Genomic DNA, 17,440 nt, shown 5'->3' with positions numbered 1-17,440 from the left:
ATGTGGAAGGAGGTGAAGAACTAGAGTCGACCGTAGGAAGAAGTTAATATCCTAACTGTTCCAAAGTCTCGCAAATAATCGATTATCACTTACAATAATCGATTATCACTAGCAGTTATAATATGTCATCTTAGTTTCTAACACTGCACGAACCTGGGCTTATAAAAAGCGATCTTCACAGCTCTTAGAATGTATCTTTTCATTTTGAGAGTATTAGAGTTGTGTACCTAAGGGAAGCTCTCTAAGAGTGAAAAGTGAATTTATGCCACTTTTGATAATACAGTTTGTCTAAGGAAGTTCTGAAGTGACAGTGTGCTCTTGTCAAGTCTTGTGAATAGGAGAAGCTCGCGTCTAATGTGTCTAAGGTCGGAGCAGTTCTCCTCAAGTTGGCTGAGTAGTTTTACTTTCGGTTCATTTGTCAAAAGAAGGTTTTTTCTATTCTTATTTGTATTTCATCTTATTGTAATATGTGAACTATATTTTAGTGAAAAGGTTAATCACTATTTATAGTGATTAATGATTGGATGTCAAATCTTTTGATTCGAACCAGGATAAAAATCATTTGAATGATTTTTCTACTCCATACACTCTTTATATTTTCTGCACATCAACTATTCGATAATGTTTTTGTAAGAAAATTAAAGGAACCATTTTAATTGACCGAACATGCTTTATGCTCTTTTACAATTGCAAAACCGATTACTCTTTTATTCTGTTGCGTAAAATCGGTACCGGTTGTTTCAACAATTGGTATCAGAGCTTGCTTTGATATTCTTTCAAACTTTTCAAAAATGGCCTGTCAAAATCAAGTTTACGCTAAAGGTGCTTCCTTCAACAAAGCACCACTTTTTACAGGTGATAACTATGCATTCTGGAAAGTCATAATGGAAATTTTCATAGAGTTTATTGACAAAGGCATCTGAGAAGCTATAAAAAATGGTCATTATATTCCTAAAAGTACTGTTGATGGTGTCAAAGTTGAAAAACCTTATTTTAAGTAGACTAATGAAGAAAATAGAAGAGCCTAATTTGATATTAAAGCTCATAATATTATTTCTTCTGATGTGGTGCTGGATGAATTCTATAGAATTTTTCTTTGTAAGACAACATAGGAGATGTGGGAAGTACTCAAAGTTACACATCCAAGAGTACGAGATGTTCAGGATGCAACCTGGTGAAACTATTTATGAAGTTCAAAAGCGTTTAACACACATTGTTAACCACTTGACAGGGTTGGGTAAGACCTTTGATGTTGACGAATTAAATGTAAATTTTTTTAAATCTTTGAACAGGACGTGACAGTCAAAGGTTACTGCAATAACTGAGTCTTAAGACTTGACGTACATGCCTATGGTTGTGCTTTTTGGAAAGTTGAGAAAGCACGAGCTTGAGTTGAATAGACTGAGTGTTGAGGAAGCCCAAGGAAAGAAGAAAACATTGGCCTACAAATATGAACTTTGAAGAAGTAAGAGTTAGAAAAGGATGAGGAATCTGAAGATGGAGACTCAAACAATGAAGATATGATTTACATGTTTAGAAAATTCAACAAATTCATGAAATCTAGAGGCAAGGAACAAATTAAAAAGGACCGGAAGAAGAAACAAAGATCTTCTTCAAACTACAGGTGTTATGGTTGCGGAGAAAAAGGGAACATTAATGTCGGTTGTCCAAAATGTATCAATTATGCTCTGATATTACTACCGTAATCTTGCTCTGATACATTACTGGAATATGCTCTTACATGCTCTGACACAAACTCTGATATTATTGCATTGTGCATCTGTGAGTTGAAGTTGAAACATGCATAATGACAGGGGGAGCATTGCATATTGGTAAGTTGTTCACATGTTTCCATTAAGGGGAAGAAAATATTAAGTTCATGTGAATATCATTGATAGGGGGAGCATCAAATTAGTTCTGTTATTTTAACTGATGCATCTCTATTTGGTTGATTATCTGTGTTTCAATTATAATATACTTTGTATTCCTTTTTTGATAATGCCCAAAGGGGGAGAATTTGATGTAATTGGAGAATTGTAATTGTGGATAATCTGTGATTATGATTGTACAATATGGTTTTATTAATCATGGTTGTGCATCATCAAAAAAGGGGGAGATTGTTGAGATTGTTGATAGGGGGAGCACTGGTTAGCTGGACCCACAATCTTAGTAATAATTGTGTTTTTGATGATGACAACACATAATTAATAATAAAACATGTGTGTACTGTGTTATACATGTCATACGCTTATGTTGACTTTGTTATATCTGTAAAAGCATATATATGAACATTATTGTGTTGATTATAGCTTACCACTGTGATTGATATGTGATTTTATCTATGTATGCATAACATATGTTTTTAGAGATGAAAAACCATAAGCACTTTTGTTGAACTTTAAAGTGTGGCAAAACAACAGTTTTTAATTCGATTACATTATGGGTGAAATCGATTAAAACTCGTGGGTTTGCACAAATATTTTTCAGGTGTGTGTGTTGTGATGATTTTTGTGAAGAAAAGTTTTCAAAAATGAGCTAAGTGTTTCTACTTAATCGATTACATGCAACTTGTATTCGACTAAATTTGTTATTGTTTGAAAACTGTTTAAATGCTTGACATAACTGTCACAACGATCATATTTTTTGAATATGTTGACCAAGCATTTATGAAAAATCGATTTTATTAATTGCGCATTCAATTAATGCATTTGACTGTTATAATTCTGTTACAACTGTCAAATTTATTCGACTACATTAATAGTCTAATCGATTAAAATGCGTATGTTTTGTGAAATACTATATATTGACGCATGGTTTCTGAAAATAGAAAAAGAAAAGAAGAGAATTGATCTTTACACTTTCATATTTTCAGTGTACTCTGTGTGATCTTAGAAAAGTGAGAAAAGCTCCAAGAACCAAGAACGAACGTGGTCATCGAAGTCTTAAAGGTTTCTTGTGTAGCAAGGTTGAACTTCTTTGGAAACGTCTGATCTTTCTGCACTCAAAGGTGTTTTGTACATGATCAGGAAAGCATTGACAAATGCTTAGAATTGCTGAAGTTCTCTGTGGTGTATATAGGAAGAATTGTGTTATTGACTTTGAGAGTGTCTAAAAGGATTTGACAGCAGAAGAGTGTGTTCTTGTTGCGTGTCTTGTTGTTGTACTGCCTATATTTAGATTAGTGGGTTAGAGAGGTGTTTTACATTTTGACGTCAGGTCGTTGTAAAAACCTAGATCTTTATAGTGCATTGGCTTCCAACTCAGGTTGATTGGAAGGACACTAGATATAGGCTTGGCCGAACAATTATAAAAACCAGTGTTTGATTTCTCTGATCCCTATCTCTACATATAATTATTTAATCTGTCATTGCATTTGATTAAGCTTATTATTGCATTATATACAAACTTGCTTGCGTTTCAAGAAAACTTCAAAGACATCCTTCTTTGCGAGATTTTTTTTGAAAGCGAACGTTTTTACGCATCACCAATTCACCCCTCCCCCCTCCCTTCTTGGTGTGAGAAACTAAACACTCCTTTTTTAACAAATAGGAGCAGCCTCAGCATAAACTTGGTTAAGACCGCCCATTTTCAAAAAATTTGAAAAACTATCAAAGCAAGCTCTGATACCAATTGTTGGAAATTGGTATCGCACAACGGAAAGGATTTTAGAGAATGTGTTACGGTAAGTAACCAAGAGGGGAGGGATGAATTGGTTCTTTTAAAAGTTGTGATTTTCTTTTAGAAATTTTATCAAACAGTTGGTAAACTAAAAGTGCAGAGAAAGAGAAAATCACATAAAGTATTTTATATATACGGTGATTAACCTTTTCCACTAAAATATAGTTCACAGATTACAATCAGATAAGAAAAATATTAAAGCAGAGAACACATTACTTCGACAAACGAACGAAAGAAATTCAACTCAATCAACTTGAAGAGAACCGCTTCGACCTTAGACACACTAAGCGCAAACTTCTCCTATTCACAAGACTTGATTCGAGCACACTAACATTTTCAGACTCTTTTTGTATTCTCAAATGGCTTAGTTTCTTCTCACTCACAGAGAGTTTCCCTTAGACACACAACTCTAATACTCTCAAATGAAATGTTAAGTTCTAAGAGTTGTGGAAAACTCTATTTATAAGCCAAGGTTCGTGTAGGGTTAGAAACTGAAAAGCTAGCTCCCAACTGCCAATAATAATTGATTATCATAAGTGATAATTGATTATTTCAGGCCGTTATGGGGTTTTTGAAAGAGTGATAATTGATTATCCTGAGGGATAATCGATTATTTGTGCGACTTGGAAAATATTAAATCAGACAGTGATAATCGATTATTCAGTGAAATAATCAATTATTTGCGCGAGAAATCTCTTTCTATTTTGGCTCGTGATAATCGATTATCACACTTGATAATCGATTATTTGTGTAATGATTCCTATACAACTGTTTCTACAAAATTCTTTTAATATCATCAAGAGTCTTCAATTCTTCAGCTTTTAACATCATCAAAACTTCATAGTAGCTTCAAGATACCAATGCTCCTCATTGGTAACAATCTCAACGTTTTAGAAATGAAGATTCTTCTCGGTCTTTGTGGTTGTCAAAGCAATTAGGTTGTTTGCGATGTTTTGATCTTTTTGGTTTTTTGTGAGTATTTACTACTTAGATGGAGTTCGACAATTGCTTCTTGGATTGTTGCTATTTTGGAGCCAACTTTCTTTCTCCATTTTATCAAGTTTTCGCTTCTTTTACACAACCGTTGCGTTGTTATGCAACTCTTTGTTTTGCTATTATTTCTCCTATGTGAGCTTCTTCTCGGACTTTGAGATCCAGATCAACTTAGAGATTTTCTTCACTGGGTTCTTCATCAAAGTGTTGTGTTGTCGAGCTCTTGTAGTGAGTGACCCCTTTTTCCTCCAATGAAGGATGAGAATGATTTTGGCAGTCTCAACCTGTCCATTCGCTTAAGGATGCTCAATTGTCGAGAGTCGGTGATTTATGTTGAGCTGACTCACACTTGTCTAAGGTAGCCTCTACAATTTTTCGGGTTAATATGAAACCTAGGAATTTGCCACCACTCACACTGAAAAAACATTTATTAGCATAAAGCTGAAGAAAAAAAGTTTGGATGATGTCTCAAAGTCAAGTCTCAAGTGCTCTTTTTGCATGAAGATCTTCATTGAGACTTGTCTTGTGTTAAAGCTTTTATAATTTAGTAGATTTATGTATTGGATGTGGTTTATCTTTGATTCTATGATTGTTTGCCTTAGGTTGTGTTAAAATTCATTTTGAATAGGAAAACCTCATTTTATACTCAAGATAATCGATTATCAACTGATAATAATAGATTATCAATAATCAATTACGACTTACCATAATTGATTATCACGAGAAATTATGAGAATTTTTAAGCAAGTTTTTGACCATTGTGCGTTCATTAAATGCATAATCGATTACCATAAATGGATAATCGATTATCACATGTTAATTAGCTTATAACGGATTTTTAGAGGTATCCTTGAGTGAGATCTCTATAAATTAGTTTGGGATTCTCATTCTAAAATACAACATACGAAATAAGTGTATTTCTAAATTCTTATATGTAGTATGTGATGATAAGTGTTCTAGGGTTTGTGTAACCCTTATGTTGTGGCTTTGAGAACTTGGCATGTTGGCATAGTGCGAGAACATTAAGTAGGAGTGTGATTGAGTGTTGTTGTTGTTTTTGAGTTGAAAGCCTATCATGCTTTGTGAAGATTCAAAGGAGGTGTTCATCCTTTTTGAAGATTTAAAGGAGGTGGTCATCTTTCGTGAAGCATTGAGAGGAGGCATTCATTCCTTGTGGGTTTCAAGGAAGTGAGTTTCATCTCTTGTGGTAACAAAATAACTGTTTTAACCTTCAACTTGTTTATTTTCTTTGTGATTGTAACAGTTTGTTGGTTTGTGCTAGTGAAGAGTTAATTCTCAATTGAAATTAACAACTAGTGTAGGATCTGTGTGATCCGAACCAGTATAAAACTTACTTATACAATTTTCTTTCTTCCTTACTCATTAAATTTATTTAAATTTTAAGGAATTTTTATATTTACGAGAAAATTATTAAAAAAAATGATTTGCGATAAGAAACCAATTCACCCTCTTATCGGATTGTTGTATACGCTAACCATTCCGCGTTACCGCTCTGACAATTGATATTAGAACTTGCTTTAATAGTAATTCAAAATGATGGGGCAACATCAAACCTTTGTTGGGTGCCTCTATCAATATACATCCATTGTTTACTAGAGAAAACTATGTTTTTTGGAAAGTGAGAATGCAAATTTTCATGGAATCTATTGATAGTGAGATTTGTGAAACTGTCAGAAATGGCCCTTTGGTTCCTATTGTGTTTATTAACAATTTGCAAGAATCTAAGCCACGAGAATAATGGAATACTAATGATAAAAGAAGATCCCAACAAGACGTAAGGGCTCGTAACATAATATCATCTACTTTAACTATTGATGAATTTTATAGGATCTCAACCTGCAAGACTGCTAAAGAGATTTGGGAAATGCTGAGACTCACGCATGAAGGAACTAATGATGTTAGGAGAGCCAGAAGAAATACTTTAATCCAATAGTATGAGATGTTCCACATGAAGCAAGGAGAAACTATTGTAGATGTTTAGAAGCGATTCACATATATAGTGAATTATCTCATTGGGTTAAGTAAGTCCTTTGATAATGATCAATTAAATATAAAAGTTCTTAAATCTTTGGATAAGACATGGCAACCAAAGGCGTCTGCCATCACTGAGTCACAAAATCTCAATACCATGTCAATGGCTGTATTGTTTGGTAAGTTGAGAGAACATGAACTAGATCTCGAGAGATTGAACGAGGATGAAGAGAAAGGAAAGAAAAAGACTCTGGCGTTCAAATATGAGATTGATAAAAGCAAACATCTTAAAGAAGAAGAAGACTTTGAAGAAGATGAAGAAAATATGGGTCTCTTCATTAAGAAATTTAACAAGTTCATGAATTTCAAGGGCAAAAGAAGATTTAAAAATGGGAAGAAGGAAAATAAGGAATAATCATCAAACTATCATTGTTATGGTTGCGAAGAAAAAGGACACATGAAGACAGATTGTCCAAACCCAAATAAGGGTGAAGAAAGAGGTCAAAAGAAGTTCTTCAAGAAAAAGAAGGCATATATTGCTTGGGAGGAAGATAATGAATCTAGAACAAGCTCAAGCGACTTTGATGAGCAAGCCAAGATATGTTTGATGGCTAGTGATGACATCTCTGAAAATCAAGTAAGTACTTCTAACGATTCTGAAAATTCAGATTATAATGAGAATGAATTGCTTGACACATATAAAGAATTATTATTTGAATCAGAGAAATTAGATAATACTCATAAGAAATTAAAAAAAGAATTTAGAGAATTAAAATCAAATTACGAAAATATTCTTGAAGAAAATAAAGATTAGAAGAATAAAATTTTATATTTATAATTTGAGAATAATGTGCCACGTCTACCCATTCATCATTTCATAATTTAGTATGACTCTTTGTTGTCTTTTTAGTAGGAGTGTAAAGAAGTGAAAACTAAAGAATTTAGTACGATCGTTGAAGTTAATAACCATTCCTCCGATGTATGGCTCATTTTGGAGTCTATGCTTTATCATGATTTTGTCCTTAAAATTATTCTCAAAGGGTGAAAGAAGTATTTAAATTGTCTAAGACCACTCATAACCGATACAAAATTATTATTGGACATGGTAAAAACATAATGATGTAATTTGGACGAAGTATTCAATTTAAATTTCAACCTATTCTTTAAAAAATATGTATAAAATGACATAAATTGAATAAGCTTAGAGAACGTTGTATTATTTTTGTATAACGTATGAGACAACATTAAAAAATAAAGTCTGCAATTAAGTTTCACAAAGTTAAAAAAGATAGATAATATATGTAAAAAATATTATTTGAATATTTTAATTTAAAGATGGTGTTAATAAGATATTTAAATATATCTTAATATTTAATTCATTTCATAAAAAATATTATATATATATATATATATATATTAGTTTATAATACGAGAATAATATGTCATGTCTACCCATTTATCATTTTAGAATTTAGTATGATTGTTTGTTGTCTTTTCATTAGACTGTAAAAAAGAGAAAACTAAAAAAAAGTGATAAAATAAAAAGAAAATATTTAAAGATAAGAATTAGAAAATAATTAAATTACCTTATATTAGAAATCATATAAGTAACTATTATTTTTTATGTAGTTATAACTTATACGTCAGCTTAAAAAATCAATATTTTTATGAATAAGATTCTTCTTACGATATTTAGTACTCATCCGTATCTGTAAGCTAGTAAGAGAAATTTAAAAATATAAGTTGAATTTTTTAAATTAAAAAATATTATAAATATTTTGGAACAACTTCTGCAAAAAATAGAAAAGGGAATCTTAGCAACTAATATGCATGACCAATAAACAAGGTGTTAATGTTTTTATAATCATGAAGCACATGTGGATGGGCTATGACAACAACGGCATAAACTTGAAAATTTAAAAGTTGGTGGGTTTCCATTTTTTCTTTCAAATCACTGAAGTGAAATCATACATTTTCATTTGCTCCTCTACACTTGAAAAGGTAGTGCAAATAAATTAAATTTATGTTTTGTTTTCTAAATTAAGCTATGAAGTATTTAATTCTTACATTTCATAAAAGTTTAAAAATTATGTAAATATCTTTCCAATAAAAAATATTGGAAATTTTTTTATGTTGTAAGAGCCTAGAAAATTGAGTATTAGAATTGATAATGTGTTTAAAATCATGAGATTGAATTATTTTAATACTAAAAGTTTAAAATATAAATATAATTTTTATAAACGAATTTCATTATTTAAAAACAATCCATTTGTCTAAAATCTCTGAAAGTTCTCTCTTCATTCTTTATAAGATTTTTTATGATATGTTCATCGTTTTGAAGATCAAAGACGGTAGGATATCTTTAGGCAGTGAATTTCATTCTATGATTTCCTTCGAGACACTAGTTTAGCTTGTGAAATTCACACATAAGGTGTACTCTATTCCTTTTTCTACATTAATAATTTTTTATAGTGTGTTCACTGTGTAAGTGAAGGTTGGACGTGATTGTGCAAAGCATCAAGTAGTTTTTGGCTTGATAGAGTTTAGGATTACTACAAAGAACTTGTAAATTTGTAAACTCAATTGTCGAAGTAGGAACCCTTCCAAACTCAAATTTTTTGGAAGAAGACTAAATGTAGATTAATTTGAGTTGAACCAGTATAAATCCTTTTATATTTCTTATTTCATTGTTTTTTCATTTTCTGATTTCTTTGATAACGTGAAAAGGTCAAAAGAACAAGTTACCAAACAATAGCATTTAAAAAATATAACTAAAATTTCTACAAAAAAAATTCACCCTCCTTCTTGGTTGAAAATGATTTGGCAGTAACATTTTTAACAATATAAAGTAAAAAACTAATTAACCAAAGTATATTCTTGATTTATTCTTATTAAAGTTTTCACCTTTAATCAAAGTATATTTTCAATTATTGGCATAATGTCATTCAATTACATGAAAGTTTCTAACTTTAATCAAAGTAAATTCTCAATTAAAATTAAAAGCCCTTGGACTCATATGATTGTAATGTTATTAGACCTAACACCATGCTAACTTGTTACAATGTAAAAATCATTACTTTTACTTGATTAAGAAGAAAAAGACATAAATAAAAATAAACCACAACAAAAATCAGAAGAACATACAAATTTATTTATCTAACCTCATAATTCAATTAAGAAATTACACTAGAATCAATCTAGAAGCTTAACACTCCATGGAATGTAAAGATAATATACAAATAGAAAAAAGAGGGTGGAGAGCGGAAAAGATTGTGAGAGGATGAAATTAAGTCTCTCAAAGGATTCCTCGGCTTCTTTAATGTGTTTTCCTATGCCTTTTTATATTTAAATTAAATTAGACTTTGTTTTGACTTTTATGTTGTTGTTGTAATCTCCTCAAATTATGTTTTAAATAATGCAATATATTCAAGAATTATTTGATTATTGTGGAGATCTAATAAATTTTTGGAAGATCTTTGCTAGATTCAAAAAGATTTAACAAATATTATTTTTTGATATTTACTAATATAGTTAAGTAAGGTAATTATTTAAAAATATCAAATCAAATATCTAAAGATATATTTTTTTAAAATTATCTTTTTTCATAAACACTTATCAATTATCAAAGTCTTTTCTATAAAAAAAATAGAGAAAATCATAAAGTCCAATTTTTCTTACTTGTTACTTGTTGGCTTAGGCAACCTCCTTCCTTTGTTGTGTTTAACTTGACTTGATTTTTTATTATTTGTTATTATTGTATTTATTTTTATATTTATCGTATAAGTAACTATTATTTTTTTATGTAGTTATAACTTACGTCAACTTAAAAAATCAATATTTTTATGAATAAGATTCTTCTTATAATATCTAGTACTCATCCGTATCTCTAAGCTAGTAAGAGAAATTTATAAATGTAAGTTGAATTTTTTAAAATAAAAAAAATATTATAAAATTTTTGGAATAGAAATGGGAATCTTGGCAAGTAATATGCTTGACCAACAAACAAGTTGTAAATGTTTTTATAATAATGAAGCACGTGAGATGGGCTATGACAACAACGGCATAAACTTGAAAATTTAAAAGTTGGTGGGTTCCCATTTTTTTTAAATAGCTAAAGTGAAATCATACATTTTCATTTGCTCCTCTACACTTGAAAAGGTAGTGCAAATAAATTAAATTTACATTATAAAAATTTCAAATTATAACATAAAACTTTATTTAAAAAAACTATTATATTTTTTGGTTTTTTTATAAAAATTTATGTTTTGTTTTTAAATTAAATTAAATTATGAAGTATTTAATTCTTACATTTCATAAAAGTTTAAAAATTATGTAAATATCTTTCTAATGAAAAACATAGGAAATTCTTTTATGTTGTAAAAGCCTATAAAATTGTGTGTTAAAATTGATAATGTGTTTAAAGTGATGAGATTGAATTATTTTAATAGAAAAAGTTTAAAGTATAAATATAACTTTTATAAACAAGTTTCATTATTTAAAAAAAAACACCATTTGTTTAAAATCTTTTCTTAAAGCTCTCTCTTCATTCTCTATAAGATTTCTTATGATCTATTCATCTTTTTTAAGATCAAAGACGGTAGAAAATATTTTGACAGTGAATTTCATTCTATGATTTCCTTCCAGAGACTAGCTTAGCGTGTGAAATTCACACATCATGTGTACTCTATTCCTTTTTTTACATTAATCATTTTGTATAGGATGATCAATCTGTAAGTGAAGGTTGAACGTGATTGTGCAAAGCATCACGTAGGTTGAACCCTTCCAAACTAAAATTTATTGGAAGAAGACTAAATGTATATTCATTTTAATTGAACCAGTATAAATCCTTCTATATTTCTTTTCTTTGTTCATTTTTTGATTTCTTTGATAAAGTGAAAATGTCAAAAGAACAAGTTACCAAACAATAGCATTTCAAAAAAATAACTAAAATTTCTACAAAACAAATTCACTCTCCTTCTTGGTTGAAAATGATTGGCACTAACATTTTTAACAATATAAAGTAAAAAGCTAATTCACCAAAGTATATTCTTGATTTATTCTTGTTAAACTTTTTAACTTTAACCAAAGTATATTTTCAATTATTGGCAAAAACTCATTTAATTACATGAAAGTTTCTAACTTTAATCAAAGTAAATTCTCAATTAAAATTAAAAGTCTTTAGACTCATATGATTTTAATGTTTGTAGACCTACCACCATGCTAACTTGTTACAATGTAAAAATTATTTCTTTTACTTGATTAAGAAGAAAAAGACATAGATAAAAATAAACCACTACAAAAATCAAAAGAACATACAAATTTATTTATCTAACCTTATTTTCAATTAAGAAATTATACTAGAATCAATCTAGAAGCTTAACACTCAAGATAATATAAAAATAGAAAAAAAGAGGGTGGAGAATGTGAAAGATTGTGACAGGATGAAATTAGGCCTCTAAAAGGGTTCTCGGCTTCTTTAATGTGTCTTCCTAAGCCTCTTTATATAGAAATTAAATTAAACTTTGGTTTTATTTTTTGTTGTTGTTGTAATCTCCTCAAATTATATTTTAAATAATGCAATTTATTCAAGATATATTTGATTATTGTGGTGATCTAAAAATATTTTGAAAGATCTTTGCTAGATTCAACAAGATTTGATAAATATTATTCTTTTATATCTACTGATCAAATATTTGAAGATTTATTTTTTCCAAACTATCTTTTTTCATAAACACTTATCAATTATCAAAGTCCTTTTGTATAAAAAAATAGAGAAAACCACAAAATCCAATTTTTGTTACTTGTTCTCTCTTGTTGGCTTAGCCAACTTCCTTTCCTTTTTCGTTCTTAGCTTGATTTTTTTTTGGTTTTTTATTATTTATTATTCTTGTATTTATTCTTATATTTATAACTTTGGTCAACTTAAGAATTCGATATTTTTATGAATAAGATTCTTACAATATCTAGTGTTCATCCGTGTTTCTACGCTAGGAAGAGAAATTTAAAATATAAGTTGAATTTTTAAAAAAAAAAAATATTATAAAATTTTTGGAATACAAATGGGAATCTTGGAAAGTAACATGCTTGACCAACAAACAAGATGTAAATGTTTTTATAATCGTGAAGCACGTGATGTGGATGGGCTATGAGAACAACGACATAAACTTGAAATTTTTAATGGTTGATGAGTTTCCATTATTTTTTTTCTAATCACTAAAGTGAAATCATACATTTGCATTTCCTCGTCAACACTTGAAAAGGTAGTGTAAATAAATTAAATTCACATTATAAAAATTTCAAATTATTACATAAAACTTTATTTAAAAAAGTTATTATACTTTTTGGTTTTATTATAAAAAGTTATGTTTTGTTTTTAAATTAAATTATGAAGTATTTTATTCTTACATTTCATAAAAGTTTAAAAATTATGTAAATATCTTTCCAATAAAAAATATGGGAATCTTTTTTATGTTGCGAGTCTAGAAAATTGTGTATTAAAATTGATAATGTGTTTAAAATGATGAGACTGAATTATTTTAATATTTAAAGTTTAAAGTATAAATATAATTTTTATAAACGATTTTCATTATTTGATAATACACATTCTGTCTAGAATCTTTTCTTAAAACTCTCTCTCCTTTCTCTCTAAAATTTCTTATTATCAGTTCATCTTTTTTAAGATGAAAGACCGTATGATTTCTCTTGGTAGTGAGTTCATTAAGATCTGTTAGAAGTGGACTTGAGGCCTAACTCATCCCCACAAAACCGGCTTGTAAGGTGAGGTCTGCACCCACTTATATACTTTAATTTGGCCTTATCTCTAGTCGATGTGGGACTTCCAACACCCCCCCCTCATGCCGAGGTATATACATCTCGAGCGTGAGATTAGACATTAATGGGTGGTCCAACAGCGGCCCGATAATGGGTGGAACAATATGCCCAACAAACAACCAATAATGCTAGGATAGGCTCTAACCATAGCTCTGATACCATGTTAGAACTGGACTTGAGGCCTAACTCATCCCCACAAAACCGGCTTGTAAGGTGAGGTCTGCACCCACTTATATACTTTAATTTGGCCTTATCTCTAGTCGATGTGGGACTTCCAACAAGATCAATTGATAAGTTTCTTCAATAAGGTAAGTTGATTTTTTGTCCCTTCTTGGCCTGTTTGTTCTTCCTTTACATGTGGCTCTTTTTGGCTTGGATGTTATGCATGTGTTCTCTTTGTTGGTCTCCATTGATCAGTGGTCCTAATAGTATGCCCTGATCGTGTTTGTTTTGTTCATAAGGGGAATTTAAGCTTCCTATGCATTTAAGGGTGTTTTAAGAGGCCACCAGTTTGGTTTCATTTTACGTAAGGAAAGCTAGTTGGTTTATGTGTGCATGAGTTTGATAAATCTTATGTTGTTGGTATGTTGGTTAAATTCTATTGGTGTTTATGCCTGAATTGAATTGTGTGGTTTGAGAATTGAATTGAGTTTGATTGTCTTTGGGCTTTGTGACCGAGAGAATTGAAGAATTGAGCAAGTGAGCAAATTGATATAAGTTTTAATGTATAAAAACTATGTTGAACCAAGTTTCTAAAAAGATATACCAATTTGAGTAATTGACCAGGTCCAAGTTCACTTAAATCATAAATCTATGTCTTTTGTAAACTGATATAACGTTGAGAAGTACTAGCTGGGTGTTGAATGCAAGCTTGGTTGTGTAAGTTTGGGAGCATTTTTGCTTCATACCGTTGAGCATCCATTTTCATTACTGAGCAACCAGTTTTATGAATGCTTTGGCACTAAGAGGTAGGAGGACACCATTGAACGTTATCTTTCACTACATGTTTGGAGTAATTTAATTTCAGGATGTTGAGAGGTAGATAAGTGTCGTTGAGCGTGACTTTTTGCAAGAAGAATGGTTTTCAGCGCCAAGACTACGTCACCTTTTGCGAGAAGCCTGGGCGCCACCTCTAAGCACCAATCTGTATGTTTAATTTTTGTTTTTGTTCTTAGCTGTTTGACATTTATTTAAATAAACTTTAAATATGTTTGTGAGCCTGATGACTGTGTGTGTGGAAATGAGGATTCTATTATGGACATGTTTGGAAATGTTGTTGAGAGAATTTCAAGGTAAAATGATGTGTGGTAGTAATGTTTATTATATGGATTGATATATGGGGGTTAGAAAGTAGGTATCCTGAACTCTAATAACAATTCATGCTAAAATAGAGTAGAATGAGTTATATGGTGAGAGTCGTAGAAGGTTCTAGCCATGAGACAGTTGGTCCTAATCGAGAAGTGAACTAACCCTATAAGTGGTAGGGTGATAACCCCTTTGTTTATGATTCTGCATAGCATAAATATCATTACAAGTGCACATTTATGTTGAAGCCCTATGTCAAAGGCATGTATCCGAATAATTGAGTCTAATATCAATTGTTCATGTGTGTTTAAATGAGTTACTATATTTCATAAATGTTAAGCTTATATCTTATATTTACACACTATCTTACTTTGTCTTTTTCCTTTGTGTTTTGTTGTTCCTTTATGGTGATCACTTCCCCGTGTGAGCATAATAGTTATGTAGTTTTCTTTAGTTATTTTGTATAGAAGTTCTCTCTTTGTGTGTTTTTGAGAGATGATTTGAGAAAAAGTGAATAAATATATTTGAGGAAAAACAAATAGAAAAAAAATGAAGTTTGTTTGTTCTTAGGGATAACACCAAGCTATGTATATATACTCCAACAAATCACACAGGTGAAAATCTCTCATCAAGGCATGTGGGTTTGGTTGAATGTGAAAATACTAAGACCATGCAATGCTTTGACTTAGAGATACTGGTTAAAGTATGATTAATGCAAAAGGAAAGTCAAAATTCGATTAAAATAATATTTGCAGGAGTATTTTACTAACTATGGACCCTTACCTAGATGAGTCTCGATTATGGATCCATTAGCCTAATGACCATTTTATTTGTGATGATTTGCATATAATTTTGGTTAAGTTATATAGTGTGTTGATGTCTTTGACAGGTAAAAATAAGTGTCTCCTTACTCTAATGAGACACATCTATCAACAATTGACAACTAATCTCCAATTAGGAAACACGATATTCAATTTCAACCATCAGTAATCGCCATATAACATATTGAGCTTATTTTTTTAAGATGTAATATTCAGTTTTTGAATGAGAATTTATCCTCATGCAACTTTTCCTTGATATAAGGTATCCATATGATATATCTTATATGTTTTTTATTAAACAATCATCTTTGTATCCGAATCAAATATTCTCCCATCCACATACTATATAATAAATTGTTCGGATTTTGAAAATGAGAAAAATAGCTAATTAATGGATGGTGAGCATTTCCCATCTCGCTTTTAAGTATGTGAAACAAACACTAAAATCATTCGCCTCTCATAGGCCAAAATAGTAATTAAATATAAACAAATTACAATGTTAGTGTAATAATAAAATATATGAATATAATTTAGTGAAGAGGAAAAGTACATGGAATTTTAAAGTGGTGCATCTAGTCTTGTGTGGTGTCCAATCAGACGTGTAGATCTGGTCTGCCCTCAATGATTGTAAATAAAAGCACATTCGGTTACCAGTCAACCACGCACCTGTCTTCTTTTTTCCTTGAGTGCATTTAAGAATTTTTCTTTTAAGAAATCAAGAATTGTATTTCCACTTTAATAAAATATTTATGAGATGAGTTATTTTATTATTTCTATTTTTACATCATAATATATATAATTAAATATTAAATAAATAATAAAAATGTAAATAACAAACAAAGTAATATCATCTTAAAATTTCAAAATAAAAGTTAAATAATTAATTATAATGATAATAATAATAATTATTTTTATATAAATAAATATACTAATAATATTAATAGTTATAATAATAATAATTATAGTAATAATAATTTTGAGTCAATTAAATAATTAATGACTTCAGCAGGTGGACGATTACTTTTTTTATAAAGATGAATGTGTTTGCTTTAAAATTTACTTTTATAACTAAATTATAAATGATATAATCTTTTATAATCGAGATGATATTATATGGATTTGTGGTAGTTTTAAGAAAATCTCAGATTACTACCACCCTCGTGGAAGCGAATAAGTTAAAAAAAAAATACTAAAATAGGTTAATGATATTTAACTTAATTCTTTTTTACAAAGTTTTACTTTGCCCATGTGTCACACTCTTATTGGTTCATGTAAAAGAGAATTGAAAACTTTAAAATAAGGCTTAATAGCCTCTTTTGTCCCCAGTTTCGTTAGATAATGTCAATTCAGTCCCTTTTTTTAAAAGTGTTTGAAATGAGTCCTCACATTTAAAATCGAGTCAAATTAATCCCTTTCGTTAAATATAAATGGGGTGATGATCGGACATCAGTTAGTGATTATGTGTCATAATTTGCTTGTGTGCGTGCTGACGTGTTATATCAACTTTGACTCAGATGAACGTGGCCAATGAGACCTTGTCAAGTGTCAGAACCTTTCCCACCCAAAATTAGGGTTTCAGATTGGGAAAAAGGAAGCTCTTGTGCTGTGATTTATCCTTGCGTCGTGACGAAAAAAGATGGTTGTTGGTGGTGCGTGGAGGAAAACTCGCGATTTGGCCATGGAGGTTTCGAATAGCTTCACGTGATTAGGGTTCATCGCGACTTTAGGGGTTGATTTCTGAATATGGTTTTCTGCAGGTTGAAGAAACTCGCGCGAGAAGATTGCGAGTTCGCGAGCTCTCTGTTGATGATAGTAGAGGA

The sequence above is a fragment of the Vigna umbellata genome, chromosome 5, assembly GCF_029865625.1.
Source record: "Vigna umbellata cultivar VRB3 chromosome 5, Vumbellata_1.0, whole genome shotgun sequence".
Classification (NCBI taxonomy): Eukaryota; Viridiplantae; Streptophyta; class Magnoliopsida; order Fabales; family Fabaceae; genus Vigna; species Vigna umbellata.
Note: the sequence above shows the minus strand (reverse complement) of the source record.